General features: G+C 39.5%; 1 pseudogene; it reads right to left on the bottom strand.

The window, feature by feature from the left end:
- Positions 1-440: 440 nt before the first annotated feature.
- On the bottom strand, positions 441-17,865 carry LOC146650725 (general transcription factor II-I repeat domain-containing protein 2B-like; annotated as a pseudogene).
- Between the last annotated feature and the right edge of the window lie 724 nt (positions 17,866-18,589).

Genomic DNA, 18,589 nt, shown 5'->3' with positions numbered 1-18,589 from the left:
CACACTGACTTTTAAAATTTAAAAAGCGGTCCAGGCCAGCACCAGATGCATACATATCAAATAAAAACATTAACAAGGCATTATAGTGTTAATGCTTACATTCACTTTTAGTGGGAACAGTGTTGTTGATCACCTTTTTTTGTCAGTGCATCAAAATCTGGTGTTTTCAACACTCAACGTGGATCTGTGGGATGCTTTGCTGTTGTTCATCACACTAAAAGTCTGTTCACATACATACGTAGAGCCAAACAACACCAGCATCCTCTGTGACATCTTCTGGATGTTTGGGAATTTGGCTGCGCTTAATGATGCATAAAATAGAATTCTTCATGCAGGTCATCCAGTGATTTCCTGTATTTTTTCACATGTTGAGGTGCCTCTTTCAGCATAGCCAGTGTGGGGAAATGAGCGAACGACTTATTTCACATTTGCTTTTAGAATTAAACCAGCTTGGTTTTAAAGGCCCAGACGTTTGTGTACATTTCATGCACAAACTGGTCTTTACCTTGCAGCTTCACGTTCAGCTCATTCATGTGTGCCAGTATGTCCACAGCAAAAGCTAAATTTGTGTCAGACACCATCTTTCTCAAGTAGCTCCAAAAATGAGATCTCCTTTCTGAGCTCCCACACTCGTTGACATGCTTTCCCCAAACTTAACCAGCGGACATTAGAGTGGTAAAGCAAGTCCTGGTGATCAGCGTCAATTTCTTCAAAAAACTTCAATAAACTGATGATGCTGAAGCCCCCTTGCTTTAATAAAGTTAATGCATTTCGCAACTGGCTTCACTACGTGATCAAGCTGCAGTGCGGATTTACACAGTCCTTCCTGGTGGATTATGCAGTGTAAAAAAATTACCTCCTGCTCAGGGTTGTCCTCTTTTACCCTCTCCTGGATTCTTTTGAACGACCCGACTTTTTTTCCAGTCAGATTTGGCGATCCATCTGTGGTGACGTTGGCAAGTGTACTCCACGGTAGCTTGTCCCTCTTGATGACCTCCGACACGCGATCAAAATTAAAAGCTGAGCGGTGACCTTTATGCAGTGTTGGGGAGTAACGGAATACATGTACCGCCGTTACGTATTTAAAATACAAAATATGAGTAACTGTATTCCGTTACAGTTAAAAAGGTGGTATTTAGAATACAGTTACTTTGTTGAAATAAATAGATTACACGTGGTATTTTCCTGTTTCATATTGTCGCAGGTCAGGACTGTTTGGATTTTGTTTGTTCTGTTGTTCCAGGCGGCAGCGTTACGGTTGCCATGGTTACAGGGTGACGTCTCTTTGTGTGTTTCCTGGGTGAGAGAGCGCCTTTTTGTTGTTGTTGTTGTTGTCCTAAGCTAATACGCAGAATGCTACAGGCATAGCCCTAAAGAATGTAGCCTCATGGGCAGTGTAGTCCGTGCTGCAGGGAGAATGGACTGCCATACCCGTTATGTGTCTGTGAGCGCGAGGAGGCAGAAAAAGGAGAGTGGAAAAGTATGAGCTGTCATCCAGCAGAAAGGGGAGCTGGAAGCATGTAAATATAATAATAACCACTGCAGCCATGAAGAGTGCCTGACCAGCCCAGTTGTAAGTAAGCTATTAAGACTCGACTGTACACCATGTTCGTGTTTTCCTCCGAAACAATAAGTTCCGTTGGAGCAGCCTTTCAACGCCTCTCTTTGTCTCTCGCTAGCAAAAGTGACCCAGACAACGAAGTAAAGCTATTTTTCGGCTACGAGCCCGACACGGAACCCGACATACTAGCCAGAGGTCCCTTTACTACGGTTCGGAGCCGCGGACCTTCAGTAATAGTAATAAATCACACAGCAATAGCACATTCATGTAGTTGTAAAAAGCATGATAATATATTAAGTAATCCAGAGTTTTCAGAATACGTTACTCTCATTGAGAAACGTAACGGAATACGTAGAGCTGGGCGATAGAACGATAACGATATGTATCGCGATATAACTTTTACTCGATAGAGAAATTAAACTATCGCGATAGACTTCGCCGCTCTTGTCCTCTTAAAAAAAAAAAAAAAAAAAAAAAGGTCAGCCAATCCAAATTAAGTAGCGCAGAGCCGAACCAATCACAGCCGCAGCGTCACGTCGCGTAGTGATGGGTCGTTCGCGAACGAAATGGCTCTTAGAGCCGACTCTTTGACGTGAACGACGCGAGCCGGCTCCTTATCGCGAGCCGTCACGTGGGTTTTTTTTTTTTTTCCTTTCTCTCAGCCTCTCTCTCGCACTTTTTTTCCGCTTCACTCTGCACGCGAGCCTTGTGCTTTACGCTGGGCAGAGGGGGGGAGGGGCGGTAGTTACACTCAGTAGCACAGGAACAGAGCCAGAGAGAGAGAAAGAGAGGCAGGGACAACAACATTAGAAAGGTATAGTAATCATCCACAACTATTTTCGGTTGCAGATGATAAAGGATTGAGAAAGTTTATTCATGCAGGTCCATATGACAGAGAATATGCATGTTCTTTTAGTTTTCATATTATAATTTATATTTAATTGTGTTGTGGTTTGCAGTGTTTTGTGTTCTTTTCACTTTAAATTTGTGAAAGGAAAAAGCTGAAAATGTAAATAGTTAAAACTTGAAATGTGAATAGTTGATTTTTGTATTATATGATTTATTTATTACATTTTATGTGGAGTGAATAAATAAAAGTATATTTACGGTGGCCCCTAGAGACAAAGCACATACAAACTTCAAATCACGTACGAACTCTGAAGCATGTACAAACTCCAAAACACGTAAAAACACGTACAAACTCCAAAACACGTAAAAACACATACAAACTCCGAAGCACGTAAAAACTCAGAAGCATATAAAAACTCAGAAGCACATAAAAACTCAAAACACGTACAAAAGACAACAGAAGTGCTCCAGGTGCTCTTGTGGCTACACAAGCCAGCAAGTACCAACAACCGGATTTGGTGTGTGGTAATAACAGGTAAATGAACTTTTTTTTAAATTATTTGAATATATATATGAGTGCCTGTGTATAAATACACAAACAATACACACATGCTTTCAATTGTGTAATTTAAGTGATCTAGTAGCTCTGCTTTGGAAGTTCAGTTCATGCTAGAAATGTGTTTTGGAGTTTGTACGTGTTTTGTCTCTAGGGGCCACCGCATATATTTATATATAAACATATATAAATAAAACCACTTGTTTTTACGTTAGTAATTCCTTTTGTGCATAATTTTATATTATTGTTAATAATAAATTAATTAAAGCAACAAAACAACCTGAAGAGCCGGTTCGGAGCCGAAAGAGCCGGCTCTTTTTAGTGAGCCGAACCGAAAGAGCCGGATCTCTAAAAAGAGCCGGAAATCCCATCACTAACGTCGCGTGACTTGTTACGTACAGCACAAGTGCCAAGCCGCAAGTGTGTTTGTTTGGGAAGCAGCCAGCGGGTAATGGAGCCAGCGTGTAATGGAGGAAATGAGTGTGCCGACTAGAAAAATCAACCGAGCGTGACCGAAGAGAAAACAGATGATGGTTCCAATGCCAGAGAGATTGTTGAACGGAAGAGCCATAGAAGTTCCGTAGTGTGAAGGTATTTCGGCTATTTCAAGTCTGACAAAAAACAGAGTAGCGTGCACTGTAAATTGTGCCGAAAGCAAGTCTGGAAATACAATAAACTGGTGCATGCGTCACACTGTGCGCCACGTTATTGTTTCGGTGAAATGAATTTCTACAATACTGTTAATTCTACTCTCTGCAGTGTTTAAATGCTTACATATACACACAGTTACTGTCCGTCCACACATACGACTCGGTTCTGCTTCTATGCCCCAGCTTTGTTTACTTTTTCCCACCGAGGCTTCTAGACTTCTGATTGGCCAACATTTCTGCACGGTTAGGAATCTAGCGCCACCTGCTGCTTTGGCATGTTCATAGCAGCGTTTTCCTTCATTTCTGCCTTTATGTGTGGACGGGATTATTTTTTAAAACGAAAACGGAAAATCTCAGTTTTCAAAAATACCCGTGTACGTAGCCTCAGTCTCTGACTGGAAGCGCTAATTCGTCATTCGGCTTTTGTCAGACTAAAGTAACTGTTAAAACTGTTTGAAAAGCTAAGCTATACAACAAGGAGAGATTGAGAATTTCCTTTTAGTTCTCAGTTTATTTGATATTGACAAAAGTTAGTCAGTTTTGTCTGCTCTTCTGTAAAACAAACTAAGATTTATTTTTAGAATTAATATTTTGTTTCTAAGTGGAATTGACAATTTAGTAGTCTGTTTTGTTTGTTCTATTTTGAAACTTAAACGCTTTAGCGGCTGCCTTTTGTGTAGTTTGCAATATTTGCCTTTATTTATCTGAAAAAGTCTCATGTTCCTTAAGTACATCTACCCTGTTGAACTTATTATGGGAAATAAATATTTAAATAAAAACAAGCTGCTGATTATTTCACATTTTACTTGTGAGCAACGGCACATTTAAATCTTACAAATATAGTTATTTGGCTTATATCGTGATAGATATCGTTATCGCCTGAAATGAAAAAAACATATCGTGATATGAAAAAATCTCATATCGCCCAGCTCTAGGAATACGTTACAAAATACATTTTGGGGCATGTATTCTGTAATCTGTAGTGGAATACATTTTAAAAGTAACCTTCCCAACACCGCCTTTGTGTCATTACTTTCATCCAGTGCCAAGGAATATAAGGTAAATGACTTTTTTGTTTAGCTTGCTAGCTAAGTCTTCGTCGATTAGCTCTACAAGGCGAGTCACTGTCCTGCCTGGTAATCTAATTTTTTCAAATTTGTTCTTCTCTTGGGACACAAGATACCTGCTGTCTCAACCATGCACTCTTTGTAGTGATGTGTCGGTTGCGAACGAAACGGCTCTTAGATCTTTGACGTGAACGACGCGAGCCGGCTCCTTATCGCGAGCCATGGGTTGTTGTTTTTTTCTTTCTCTCACCCTCTCTCTTGCACTTTTTTCCGCTTCACTCTGCATGCGAGCCTTGTGCTTTGCGCTGGGAAGGGGGGGGAGTGGCGGTAGTTACACTCAGTATTGCCAACTTAGCGACTTTGTCGCTATATTTAGCGAGTTTTCAGACCCCCTTAGCGACTTTTTTTCTAAAAAGCGACTAGTGACAAATCTGGTGACTTTTTCTGGTGTTATTGGAGACTTATTTATGACGACTTTTTGACGTGAAAACGCATATCGCTCTTACTCTCAATAAGCTGCGGTGGGCACCTCACCCATGCCAAAGCGCTCCCAGGCGGAGGATAGTCCTCCCCCAGCTGCTATCAGGGCAGGAGATGTTCACACCTGTGCGTCCAAAAGGCAAATGAATCGCGCATGAGCGAAGCCGCTGCTCCCGCACTGACTGTAACGCAGTCAGTTCTTTTACTGTTATGCTGTTTTGTGGATCACAAGGTTTAAAACTACTTATAGACACACACTCTCACACACAAAGTAACTCCACCAGAGTGCCAATTTCGGGTCACTTTTGCTGGTCCAGGCCCGGATAAAGGAGCAGGGTTGGAATTGTGACATTAAAAAACAATAATTGCTAAAAGAAATTTAACTTGTAGTTCTAAATAAATTCTAACTGCATTTAGGACGTTTTTTACTCACTTTATGTGTCTTCCACGATGTTATTTCTCTCTCCAACAACGTAGGTTACAATTAGATTAGCATGACCAATTATGCAAATTAGGCGATGACGTCATTTGGCGACTTCTAGCGACTTTTAGGACAACCAATAGCGATTTTCCTTACTGAGGAGTTGGCAACACTGGTTACACTTGCAGTAGCACAGGAACAGAGCTGAGGGAGAGACAGAGAAATAGAGCCAGGGATAACAACGTCACATTAGAAAGGTATAGTAATCATCCACAACTATTTTCAGTTGCAGATGATAAAGGATTCAGAAAGTTTATTCATGCAGGCCCATATGACAGAGAATATGCATCTTCTTTTTGTTTTTATATTTTAATTTATATTTAATTGTGTTGTGGTTTGCAGTGTTTTGTGTTTTTTCACTTTAAATTTGTTTAAAAGGAAAAAGCTGAAAATTTAAATAGTTAAAAGTTGAAATGTGAATAGTTGGTTTTTGTATTATATGATTTATTTGTTACATTTTATGTGGAGTGAATAAATAAAAGTATATTTACGGTGGCCCCGAGAGACAAAGCACGTGCAAACTTCAAAACACGTACGAACTCCAAAACACGTAAAAAATCCAAAACACTTACAAAAGACAACAGAAGTGCTCCAGGTTGCTAGGCGCAGTGTTGAGCTTTTGTTTCTTAGTGGCTACACAAGCCAGCAAGTACCAAGGACCGGATTTGGTGTGTGGTAGTAACAGGTAAATGAACATTTTTTTTAAATTATTTGAATATATATGTGTGCTTGTGTGTAAAATACACAAACAATACACATATGCTTTCATGCTTTCAATTGTGTAATTTAAGTGATCTAGGTAGCTCTGTTTTGGAAGTTCAGTGAACGCTAGAAATGTGTTTTGGAGTTTGTACGTGCTTTGTCTCTAGGTGCCACCGCATATATTTATATATAAACATATATAAATAAAACCACTTTTTTTTTTACATTAGTAATTCCTTTTGTGCATAATTTTATATTATTGTTAATAATAAATTAATCAAAGCAACAAAACAACCTGAAGAGCCAGTTCGGGGCCGAAAGAGACGTCTCTTTTTAGTGAGCCGAGCTGAAAGAGCCGGTTCTCTAAAAAGAGCCAGAAATCCCATCACTAACTCTTTGAGAAACTACCCTTTAGACAATGGCTTGCTGGCCTTTGCTAATTTGAATGCCAGGAAATAACTTGCCTTTGTGCTTGATTCTTGGATGGTAGTTTGACAGATAAAGGTGTTTTGCTGAGCCTGCAAATTAGCTGCTAATCTCTGAGCGACTGGTTATTAGCATAATTAGGATGCTTGGTGGACAAGTGACGGTGGTTTCTTGGCAAATAAGACATATAGCCTTTGACCAAACTTCTGTGAAAAAGTATTTGGTAAATGGTAAATGGCCTGAATTTGTATAGCGCTTTACTGTCCATTCCTTGTTAAACACTCTGCGCTCACTGTTGGCTTTTTTTTTTCTTTGGCCCACTCATTGTTGCAGATAGGTTCAGAGCAGTAGCAGAGTTAACAACAGAGAGTAGCCCGGGCTGGTACAGTTTTCAGTTTTCACAGTGCAAATGTGTACTTAATTAGCAGAGGTGGGACCAAGTCATTGTTTTGCAAGTCTCAAGTAAGTCTCAAGTCTTTATCCTCAAGTCAAGTCTCAAGTAATGTCAGGCAAGTCAGAGTCGAGTCTCAAGTCACTGGTGTAAAAGTCCGAGTCAAGTCACAAGTCTGAAACTTTGAATTTCAAGTCCTTTCGAGTCTTTAAAAAAAACAAACGAAAAAATAATGTTGCAGTTATGCTAAATGTAAATATTAGACCATGTAATTTTTAAATCTGTGTTTTTCTCAACACATGACAAAATAGTGAACTTAGAAAATATACACAAATTGTGAAATTGCACCTCTTTAAAATGCAGCTCAATTAAACCTAGCTCCAAGAATAATTTTCACCGACAGTTCTGAGATAAGCTGCATGTTATTCTTGGATGCGGTTGTAGGACCAGCTTTAAAATCGCATGACAAAAATATCATACACATTAAAAAAAACTGTATCACCAACGTAGCCTGGACAACATTTGCTAGTTAGATGAAGTCAGCTATCTCATCGTAGCATATTTATATGCATATTTATAATTATACGGTTCTTGGAGTGAGTGCATACACTCATGAAGTTTAGTAACTTCAGGTCACTGCAACAAGCCCAGGTACAGTTTACCGACGGATGGGTACAGGACCTTGAAATGCACCGTGTAGAACGAAAGACCATCGTACGTATCATAAGTTTACCAATCTCACAAATCGTCGTCATAAATACACATTCCTTAACCGTTTATTAATAGGACCTTTGAGCTCAACGGTAATTAATTAGTAGTGGAAATAATTTCTGGTACCCATCACAGAAATGTAGCAGTGACAACAATATTGTATGCTGTAATCGTACTGGGCAATTAGTGATACAAAAAACCTGTTTTATCCTGTGAATAAAAGTATATGTTTTTGTCAATGTACCATAATAACAGAAGCGAAACGCAATATTGTGTCAGGACAATTCACTATTTATGCACAATAAATAAAGGAGCATAGCGCCACAATTTCTGTTCAGCGCCAGACTTGCTTGTAACCTATATCACCAATTATGTTATGAAAATGACGTATTAACTACTAAAAAACACTGACCTTCGTGTAAATGCTTGGAGCAGACTAACCTGTGAGCTGGAGTGTTCTGGGACGTTATATTTGATCTTTGAATGGCTGCAATCCAGGCCATCCGTCGCCTCTTTGTTACTTCGGAAACATGAACAATTTCTCTTCAACGACGTAATCCGATAACAACCGATCTCTTTACCCGTCGGCTTCCCGTGGCTGTCATGCGACCGGCTATTGCAGTTAATAATACAACAGCTTCTTGACATTTTTGTGTTTCTTTTTATCGCTGTATAACTGATTTTAATTGAAAGCCTGCGTGCGCCAGTACTGCTTGCCACGAGTTCCCAGAATCCTTTGCGGTTCTACCCGTGAATGACGTCACATTTTCAATCTCTATATAATATGCATGTTAAATTTTATATTTGGGGTAAAATATCAAGTCTTTTCAAGTAAACCGGTTCAAGTCCAATTCAAGTCCCAAGTCATTGGTGTAAAAGTCCAAGTCAAGTCACAAGTCTTAGAACATTTTTTCAAGTCAAGTCTAAAGTCATAAAATTAATGACTCGAGTCTGACTCGAGTCCAAGTCATGTGACTCGAGTCCACACCTCTGTTAATTAGAGCAACTTCACACCGCGACTTCATGGCTCGAGACATGGATGACACACACCTATCTTCAGCGGGCCGGAATAAAAAGCCCAACGGAGGTGGCCTGCAGGCCGTAGTTTGCCCACCCCTGCTCTAAAGCAAGAATAACCCAACTAAGGTTCTAACATTGTTTAGGCTGTACTGACCTTGGAAGAATGAACTAACACACATTAATATGCATTTGGATTAGCACAAGTGGATGAGTAAAAATAGGAAATACCCCCTAAACTGGCATTTCTCATTGTACAGCTTAAACAATTGCCAATGAGTAATAAATCCTACATGAAGATTATTTTCCTTATCCTTTGAAGTGAAATGAACAAAAAGAAATAAATATCGCTTATATATACGTTGTTAAAAAAATTAAATTATCGACTATGAATTTTGTGTCAGTTGTCAGTAAATAAATTGTTTTGTGGCACACTGGCTAGAATGTGAGAACATTATAGAGAACCTTGGGTTTTATGTAATCATCAGTACAAGCATATACACAGATACACATCAGGAGCTTCAGAATGGGGAAAAGCATGCTTTAAGTTACTTTGACCTTTGGTATGATTTAGGCAGCGAACTGACTGGTTGGAGTATTTCTGAAACTGAGCAATACAAATCATGTATCTTTCCAATGTAGCACATTTCCTAACTCAGTCAAACCAGTCTTAAGTATCACCCACTTTAATCTGATGGATGTGCGCTAACTTAGAGCTGTTAGCTTAATGTTACTGCAGTTTGTACTTGAATGAGGGGGGGAATTCCTTCATGTGTTCAATCCTGGAGTAACAACAGAAAACGGAATCACTTGCCACATGGAAATAAATCACTGAGGGGCTTTTTAAAGGTTGTACCTCTTAGAGCTTCACTCTGTATTAGCTAACATGCCAGTAGCTAATTAGCTATAAGCTAACTCTGATCACCACAACTCACATTTCTGAATAAAAACGCAAACAAAGCAGTTACCTTCATTCTCTCATATTAGTATAATATCACTGAAATGGTACCTCCATGAAAGAAGCACATTTGACATGATAGTTTTCAGTACTTGCCCAGTATTTTCTGTGTGAGAAGCTGCTGTTGTGTCGGTTAAGTGTGAAAAGAAAAACGCACTGTTTAATGACGCTGTTCATAAGCGGCTAGAACTGAACTGAAGGTGGATTGGCTCGAAGTTGTCGCTATCTGGGATGCATCTTTAGAATGGTAGCATCTGACGTCACAGGACATTAAAAGGCAGGCGGGATCCAGAAGTTAGTACAATACAATACAATACAATTTTATTTATATAGCACATTTAAAAAACCACAGGTATGCCAAAGTGCTTCACAGAACAGAGTTAGAGCAATAATAAATACAAATACAAAACACAAAATACAAATAAAATATACTAGCAGGCGGGTGGTATACAGTGGGGCAAAAAAGTATTTAGTCAGCCACCGATTGTGCAAGTTCCCCCACTTAAAATGATGACAGAGGTCAGTAATTTGCACCAGAGGTACACTTCAACTGTGAGAGACAGAATGTGAAAAAAAAATCCATGACTCCACATGGTAGGATTTGTAAAGAATTTATTTGTAAATCAGGGTGGAAAATAAGTATTTGGTCAATAACAAAAATACAACTCAATACTTTGTAACATAACCTTTGTTGGCAATAACAGAGGTCAAACGTTTACTATAGGTCTTTACCAGGTTTGCACACACAGTAGCTGGTATTTTGGCCCATTCCTCCATGCAGATCTTCTCGAGAGCAGTGATGTTTTGGGGCTGTCGCCGAGCAACACGGACTTTCAACTCCCGCCACAGATTTTCTATGGGGTTGAGGTCTGGAGACTGGCTAGGCCACTCCAGGACTTTCAAATGCTTCTTACGGAGCCACTCCTTTGTTGCCCGGGCGGTGTGTTTTGGATCATTGTCATGTTGGAAGACCCAGCCTCATTTCATCTTCAAAGTTCTCACTGATGGAAGGAGGTTTTGGCTCAAAATCTCACGATACATGGCCCCATTCATTCTGTCCTTAACACGGATCAGTCGTCCTGTCCCCTTGGCAGAAAAACAGCCCCATAGCATGATGTTTCCACCCCCATGCTTCACAGTAGGTATGGTGTTCTTGGGATGCAACTCAGTATTCTTCTTCCTCCAAACACGACGAGTTGAGTTTATACCAAAAAGTTCTACTTTGGTTTCATCTGACCACATGACATTCTCCCAATCCTCTGCTGTATCATCCATGTGCTCTCTGGCAAACTTCAGACGGGCCTGGACATGCACTGGCTTCAGCAGCGGAACACGTCTGGCAGTGCGGGATTTGATTCCCTGCCGTTGTAGTGTGTTACTGATGGTGACCTTTGTTACTTTGGTCCCAGCTCTCTGCAGGTCATTCACCAGGTCCCCCCGTGTGGTTCTGGGATCTTTGCTCACCGTTCTCATGATCATTTTGACCCCACGGGATGAGATCTTGCGTGGAGCCCCAGATCGAGGGAGATTATCAGTGGTCTTGTATGTCTTTCATTTTCTGATGATTGCTCCCACAGTTGATTTTTTCACACCAAGCTGCTTGCCTATTGTAGATTCACTCTTCCCAGTCTGGTGCAGGTCTACAATACTTTTCCTGGTGTCCTTCGAAAGCTCTTTGGTCTTGGCCATGGCGGAGTTTGGAGTCTGACTGTTTGAGGCTGTGGACAGGTGTCTTTTATACAGATGATGAGTTCAAACAGGTGCCATTCATACAGGTAACGAGTGGGGGACAGAAAAGCTTCTCACAGAAGACGTTACAGGTCTGTGAGAGCCAGAGATTTTCCTTGTTTGAGGTGACCAAATACTTATTTTCCACCCTAATTTACGAATAAATTCTTTACAAATCCTACCATGTGAATTCATGGATTTTTTTTTCACATTCTGTCTCTCACAGTTGAAGTGTACCTCTGGTGCAAATTACTGACCTCTGTCATCATTTTAAGTGGGGGAACTTGCACAATCGGTGGCTGACTAAATACTTTTTTGCCCCACTGTATATAATACACCAGGCATAGTAGATGCTAAAAGTAAAAAAAAAAGACAGAGTTGGCAGAAGTAGAGACATATTCTGTACTTAAGTAGAAGGACAAATATTACTGTTACAAATACTGAAATTTTAATTTCAGTTTTAATTCATCAACCTTATGGATAAAGTGGAAGTCTTTTGTCTTCTGTGTTTAAAACAGTAGATCTATATAGGACTGACCACTGAATAACCTTTGTAGGCTATTGAAGGTTATTAAAAAATATACAATATTTGTGCAGCAGACACACGTTCATGTACGCTTACTTCTCTAGGATGTGTCCCATTACTTTACTCAGCTCAGATTTTCTCAATGAGCTCTTACACTATGTCCAAAGCATTTAGAAATCCAGAGCATTTTTGTGGCTCCAAACATGTTGCTTTGTTTACAACTAAGTGAGCTAAATGTCACTGTGGTGAGGAACACAGTTTTTCCTTCGCTTCAGGCTAAAGCAGTTGACCCACAAATAGCTAACAGGATTCAGGTTGGGGAATTCCCACAACGGTAACACTCACACCTGTCCACCTGCACACCTATGCATTTATGTAATGGTTATTCTCTCTCCCACACACATGCACTAAGACAAACAAATGCAAAATACATGTTAATCACGTGGGTAAACTGTGTCTCTGACAAGTAATGTGATTGGAGAAGCAGGGTTCCCCACCAATGATCCAGACTCACTGCAGACAACATGGAAAGGCTTGGCGTGAAAATAATCAGTAGCCCTGTGATTCCATTCATCTGGGGGTAGAACAGAAAGAGGCTGATAAATTGTGACAGCAGTCTAAACTATCCACCTTCTTTCCTCCCAGCCCCCTCCATCTCTGATCTATTTCCATAACTCTCTTTTCATCAAATATAAAAAAGAAAAATTTCTTAAATATACATAAAAATAACAGCAGATTTTAAAAAGCATTTTACTGAACATGAAATCCTTAAAGAAAACTGCTGAAATGCTTGTTTGACAGATTAAAACTTGTCTACTTCTCCCACTGAATCAAAATTTTGAGGTGTTTACATCTACAAAAACTTCACATCCACTTATGTGAATTAAAATGTCACTCATCTCTGTAATGCCTCTCTGTATCCTGCCCTAAAATGACAGAACATCTCATTGACTTTTCTCTAGTGCTTTTCCCATCAGAGCGGTGAAGGTTCAACTAGCTGCATCATAATGTGCTTATGGATCAGCAGGGACAAGGACACTTGAGTCTCTGTCACATGGTACACAACTTTCTAGCTTGCCTGTCCCAGAATATTCATAAACCAGTCCAAACTTATGCAGAACAAAATAACAAACTCAAAGTGCTCAAAGTGAATAAAATTTTTTTGTGTATCTATCAGTTTTTGTTTGTTTGTCTACTGTAGATACAGTCTGTAAATCTAATGGAATACTGGAATTCTTTCTCTGTTACAGCAGTGATTCCCAATCGAGACTACAGATGTCTCATCCCAGATGTCGTAAATCTGATTCTGATTTAACGAATCAGAAAAAAAGAAAATAGAAACTGATTTTAAATATGATTAAATTGATTGAGAACTGAAATTACTGCTAAACCTAATGGTAAACACTTTGAAATAGCTAGCTACAAATATAGAAATGACTAAAAAATGAAAATTTTAATTGCACTGATTAACAGTGAAAAGAAAGAAATGGGTATGGAGAAGCAGTTCCAGTACATAGCTAACTTTAAACACCAAATTGTTTGCTAAACATACTGGTTATCAGTTAAACTTAAGCTATGGCTATCCCTACAGCTAAGTAAGTAAGCTGTAGAGATAGCCATGCTAAAACAAAGAAGTTAAAGAGAGAGAAAGCCTCTTCTAGGGCTCTCTTGTTTACCCATCACATGCCATCTCATCAACTTATTGCATCATTGGATTTAAGGACCAGTTACACCTCCATTTGCTGTCCCCCTTAGGGCACTTTTCAGGCTCTCTAAATGTTAGCCCTTTGCTCCTGTTTCAGTCAGTTCCTTGACTATATTTTCTCATCTATCTTTTTTGTGAACTGTCTAGTCTGGACAATGACTGAACCCATAGCTGGACTGGCCATCGGGCATACCGGGCATTTGCCCGGTGGGCCGCTGGCGATTTTTTGTTTTATATGGGCCGATCGATTTTTTTTTTTTTTGGAAGGGTATAAATAATGAAAGGTGTTGGATTGGCCAATTGGTCATGATCGACTCTGGGCTGGACCAATTACAGCCGAGGAGGTCGGATGCACCCTCCCCCTTGTTTAGCAATCTTATAGACGAACTAAAGAAAATGGAGAACAAAAAAAGGAAAGGAGGTGCAGAAAAAATTAGGGCCAAAAAGAAACAAGCCCTTCAGGCTGCCAAATGTGTAAAAATAACTGAATTGTTTGGCGGTAGCTATGGCATAGCTTCCACATATTTAGCAACATCAGCAAGTGGTGGAGGCCAGCAGGTGGATAAGGGAAAGGGGAGGCAAGAGGAGGAGAGACCCGAGGCGGCCGCCGGTCATAGTGGCAGAGGAACTGAACTTCAGGTAAGAAGTTATGACCTGCTGTCTCTCTGTGTCAGATATAAACCAAGTTTAGTTGGAGTTTGCTTTCGTTATGCTGACTTTTTACAGTCGCTTAGAATAACTGGTACTGCGTACTAGCTAGCATGACGGAGTTTATATACTGCTGGGCGGGTGCTATGAAGTTACTGATAGTAAATTTTATTTTATGCTTAAGGTTAGTTTCTCAAACTCCTCAAAATCTTAACAAATTGTGCCAATCCTTACATGTTGCACCAGGCTGATTTATCATCAAAAGTGGAGAAGTCTGTGACAGAGGAGACAGAAGAGCAGCAGAGAGAGATGGAGAGATGACTTTATGTCATCCATGAGGGATGCATTTGACATATGTTTCACATATTATAGCCCAACAAGTTACTTATAGCAATTTAAATACGAGCAATCAGTTTTTGGCAAATACCGGAAATCAGTTTTTGGCAGACAATCACTTTTTGGCACAACACCGGCTATTGCAGTTAATAATACAACAGCTTCTTGCCATTTTTTGTGTTTCTTTTTATCGCTGTGTAACTGAGTTCAATTGAAAGCCTGCATGCGCTAGTACCTCTTGCCACAAGTTCCCAGAATCCTTTGCGGTTTTACCCCTGAATGACGTCACATTTTTGGTGGGCCGGTCTCTAGTCAAAATGCGCGGGCCGATTTTTTGTCCCAGTCCAGCCCTGACTGAACCCCCAAACAAACCTGTAAGTCAGCAAAACATAGAAATTCTTCCAACTGTCAACAAACAGTCAACTCAGCTACTGCTCTCAATTAAGTCATCACATGCAAAGGAATGAAAGGAATTCGTTGCTTATGTTATTTTTGTGAACAGTAAAAGAAAAACAAGGAATAACAAGCAATTTTGCTTTTTTCATCATGGGTCTCTGTCCTGCTTTTGACTCCACAATCTTTGGGATTACAGCCTGTGATTACGACACCCTTAACATCATACCAGCCCTCTGTTATTTATTTATTTATTTTAAATAGCTCAGCTGTAGTTTAAAAAATGTAAACGCAAAATGTAAAAAGTGATAGTACATAGTAATAAATTGTAAAGCAGTTTAAAAAAATAAAACCCATTCATGTCATAATAGGTCACAAATTATGGAAATTATTAAAACGAATATATTTTTAATGAAATGTTAAAATGTATTGAAAAAGATAAAGTCTACTCTTTAAGAGTATTTTATTTAAAGAGAAAAACTGCATTTTCTATTACTTACAATGAAGTAGGCTCATTGTTCAGTACTACACTGCACTTAAGCTAGTTTCAAGGTATAGGAACCAAAGGTCAAATTAAGTCTTTAGTTTTTTCAAGTATTCAAGGTTTAGGAAAAGAAAAGTAAAGATTTAAAATGTTGTTCCTTTGATATGAAGGTACTGTGTTCTGCCTAGTTAGAATAACTAACTTGGAGGCCAGTGATGTAATAACATGTTTTTCTATATGTTTACCCAGAGAAATTGAAAAGTTTAGTTTGGGCTGCAAAAACTGAGACTGTCGCCATTAAGTCATCAAAGATGTAGATGAGAAGGAGTTTTGAAAGGTAGAGCGCAGAGCATCAGAAAAGTTTCCAGCACTCAGAGTGAGAGGTGTGTTCTCTGCTGGGACACGAGTAGAGTCCCCTTGCAGTCAAAAAGCTGATGGGGAATTCCCTCTTTGAGGTGCATGGGGAAATCACACACACACATATATGCGTACATGCATGTGCTCACTTAAGTATTATTTTGTCACATTTTCACATTAGTATTTCCCCGATGCTGTCACTATATGGGCAGTTATAGCACATGAATAAGTGAGAAACTAATGGCTGTTATAGTCATGTGGTCCCTGTAAGGCAATGAGCTGTGTGAGTGTGTGTGTGCGATCTGGGTGGAAGAAGACGTTAGTTTGTGGTGAGTGTTTCCTGTTAGTGACAAGTTAATAGGACCACCGATGTCTCAGAAGAGGTGGGGAGAGCCCCCCCTGGTCCCCCCAGTGTATCTCCTGATACTAAACTTGTCTCGGCTTCCTCCCGTTAGTTCAGCATGTGGAATCATTACCTGCAGCAGTTTATCTCTTATCAAGAATACACCCTGCAGAGTTATGTTTTCTGTCAAGCTGTGGCTTTATCTCCACGTACATCGCTGCAAACCCACACAAATGTATCTTTAAATTATTTTTTTTAATGCTCAAAGTTTCCAAACACAAATAATACATTTATTTAAGCTGCTCTGAACATTTGCATGCAAAAGGTTTTATTATTTAAAATTTATGTTGTTAAAAATGTAAAGGTGTTAAAATGCTTTTGGGATGCAAACATTTGGCTTTCATGAGAAGCTGCAATAAGTGGTTTAGTTGATCTAATATCTAATTATGGATATTAGATCAACCAAATGGAATTTTGTTTTTGATATTGGAAGAAACTTAAGGAAAAGATTTAATTGAGAAGTTAAAATTGTTGTTTTTCTAATTTGATTAATGTTTTTTTTTTTGGTTTTGGTTTTTTTTTTTTTTTAAACACGTTTCACTTTTGGGAAATTCTCGAGTTTATCTTCTCTGGTAAGATTAATTAACATAACTGGTAATAATAGAAATAAACTCAAGGAAATGCATTTACTCTCTGGTGACAGTAAATGACACAAACAACCATCCCAAACTTTCCCATGGGCAATCCCTTCATCTTCTTAACTGTATCACGCCTCGGTGCTAACAGGCAAAGCAAAAGTACCTTTCTTGGACGAAAACCCCCACTGCCTTCAGAGTATGATGCGCCCAAACAATATCTGATTTCTCTGGTAAAGAAATAATATTACTTTGCTTTCTTTCAGCTGTTTTCTCTACAGTTCTATAATTATAAATCACTTGTTTTGTTGACATAAGGAGAAACAATGCAGGTTTTTTTTATTTCCGTTTTCTACCTACAGAGATAGATGGAAATTTTTTATTTTTGCTTCTTTCCCCCTTTTGCTGCTCAGCTGCTCAAAGGAAAGAATGTTAATATTATTATATTTATGTTTTAATACATTCCTTGTATGTACACAATGTAATGTGATTTACTGATATAGACTAGATTAGACTATTATTCAAAATCTATGGCTAACCAACCTTGGATCAGGGATGTGCTTGTGTCTAACATTGACTGCCTTCTTAGCAGTGATGGGATTAGGTCTGGCAGTAATCAATCCAGATATGGCTACAGGCATGGACCTGGTGTCAACTGGGCCTGACCCAGGTGCAGGGACTACCATAAAGCCACCTGGGGTGCTGGGCAGGGTCAAGAATGCTGGGCTGGATGTAAATGATGACGCTGAAAGGCTTGAGCTTAGCAATGAGGAGACTGGGATTCCAGGTGGTTATGAACATGACAGCTTGGCAGCACAGGGGACGAGAATGTTGGAAATGAATGGTGACCTTGAAAGTCATGGTTTCTCTTTGAAGAAGGTGGTGAATTCAAGGAAACAGCCGTAGGAATGCAGTTGGCAGGAGCAGCAGCAGGTGTTTTGCTTGCAAGCTGCACAATGAACCACCCAGCTGTGACGGAGAGTGGACTAATATTGGCGCCCAAGACCAGGCATGGCATCCTTCAGGACCACACCTTCAGTTGGGGGATCTCATAGTGGGCTAAGTCCTCGTAACAGTGGGCCCATATTCAGGGATGAGATTGGCTACAATTTCAAAGAGTTTCATGAAAAAAAAAAGCCACCATTAAATGCCTCCTTGTCCAAAGAGCCTGTTGTGATCAAAGTGTAATGTCAAAAAGTGAGGACAAGGGGGCATTGGTATAGCTCACCTGGTTGAGCTGTACCAAAGGTGCTGAAGAAGCTTGGGTTGAAGCATACCACAAACCATTTTTAGCTTTTTCTTCTCACTCTTTCCTTCCCTTCCTTTTTAGTCTCCTAACTTTATTATTAAGCCTAAAACATCTTTACATATACACACAAGAATTTTGAGATGCTTGGACCCAAAGAGGTAGACAGAAATAACCAAAAAATAAAAGATACAAGTCTTAGTTCAGACTGAAAGCAGTCCAAAGGACTTACGTTTAGGACTGGTAAAGCTTACATTTACCAGAACTAAAATTCACAAGAATACTACAAAAATACTACAAAAATGAAAGGAATGAACAGGAATCTGAAAATACAATAAA

This window comes from Rhamphochromis longiceps, linkage group LG16 (assembly GCF_057381845.1).
Source record: "Rhamphochromis longiceps isolate RC_006_pf linkage group LG16, R_longiceps_female_GT1.1, whole genome shotgun sequence".
In the NCBI taxonomy this organism is placed as follows: Eukaryota; Metazoa; Chordata; class Actinopteri; order Cichliformes; family Cichlidae; genus Rhamphochromis; species Rhamphochromis longiceps.
The sequence above is the reverse complement of the archived record's forward strand: the minus strand, read 5'-3'. Positions and strand labels throughout refer to the sequence as shown.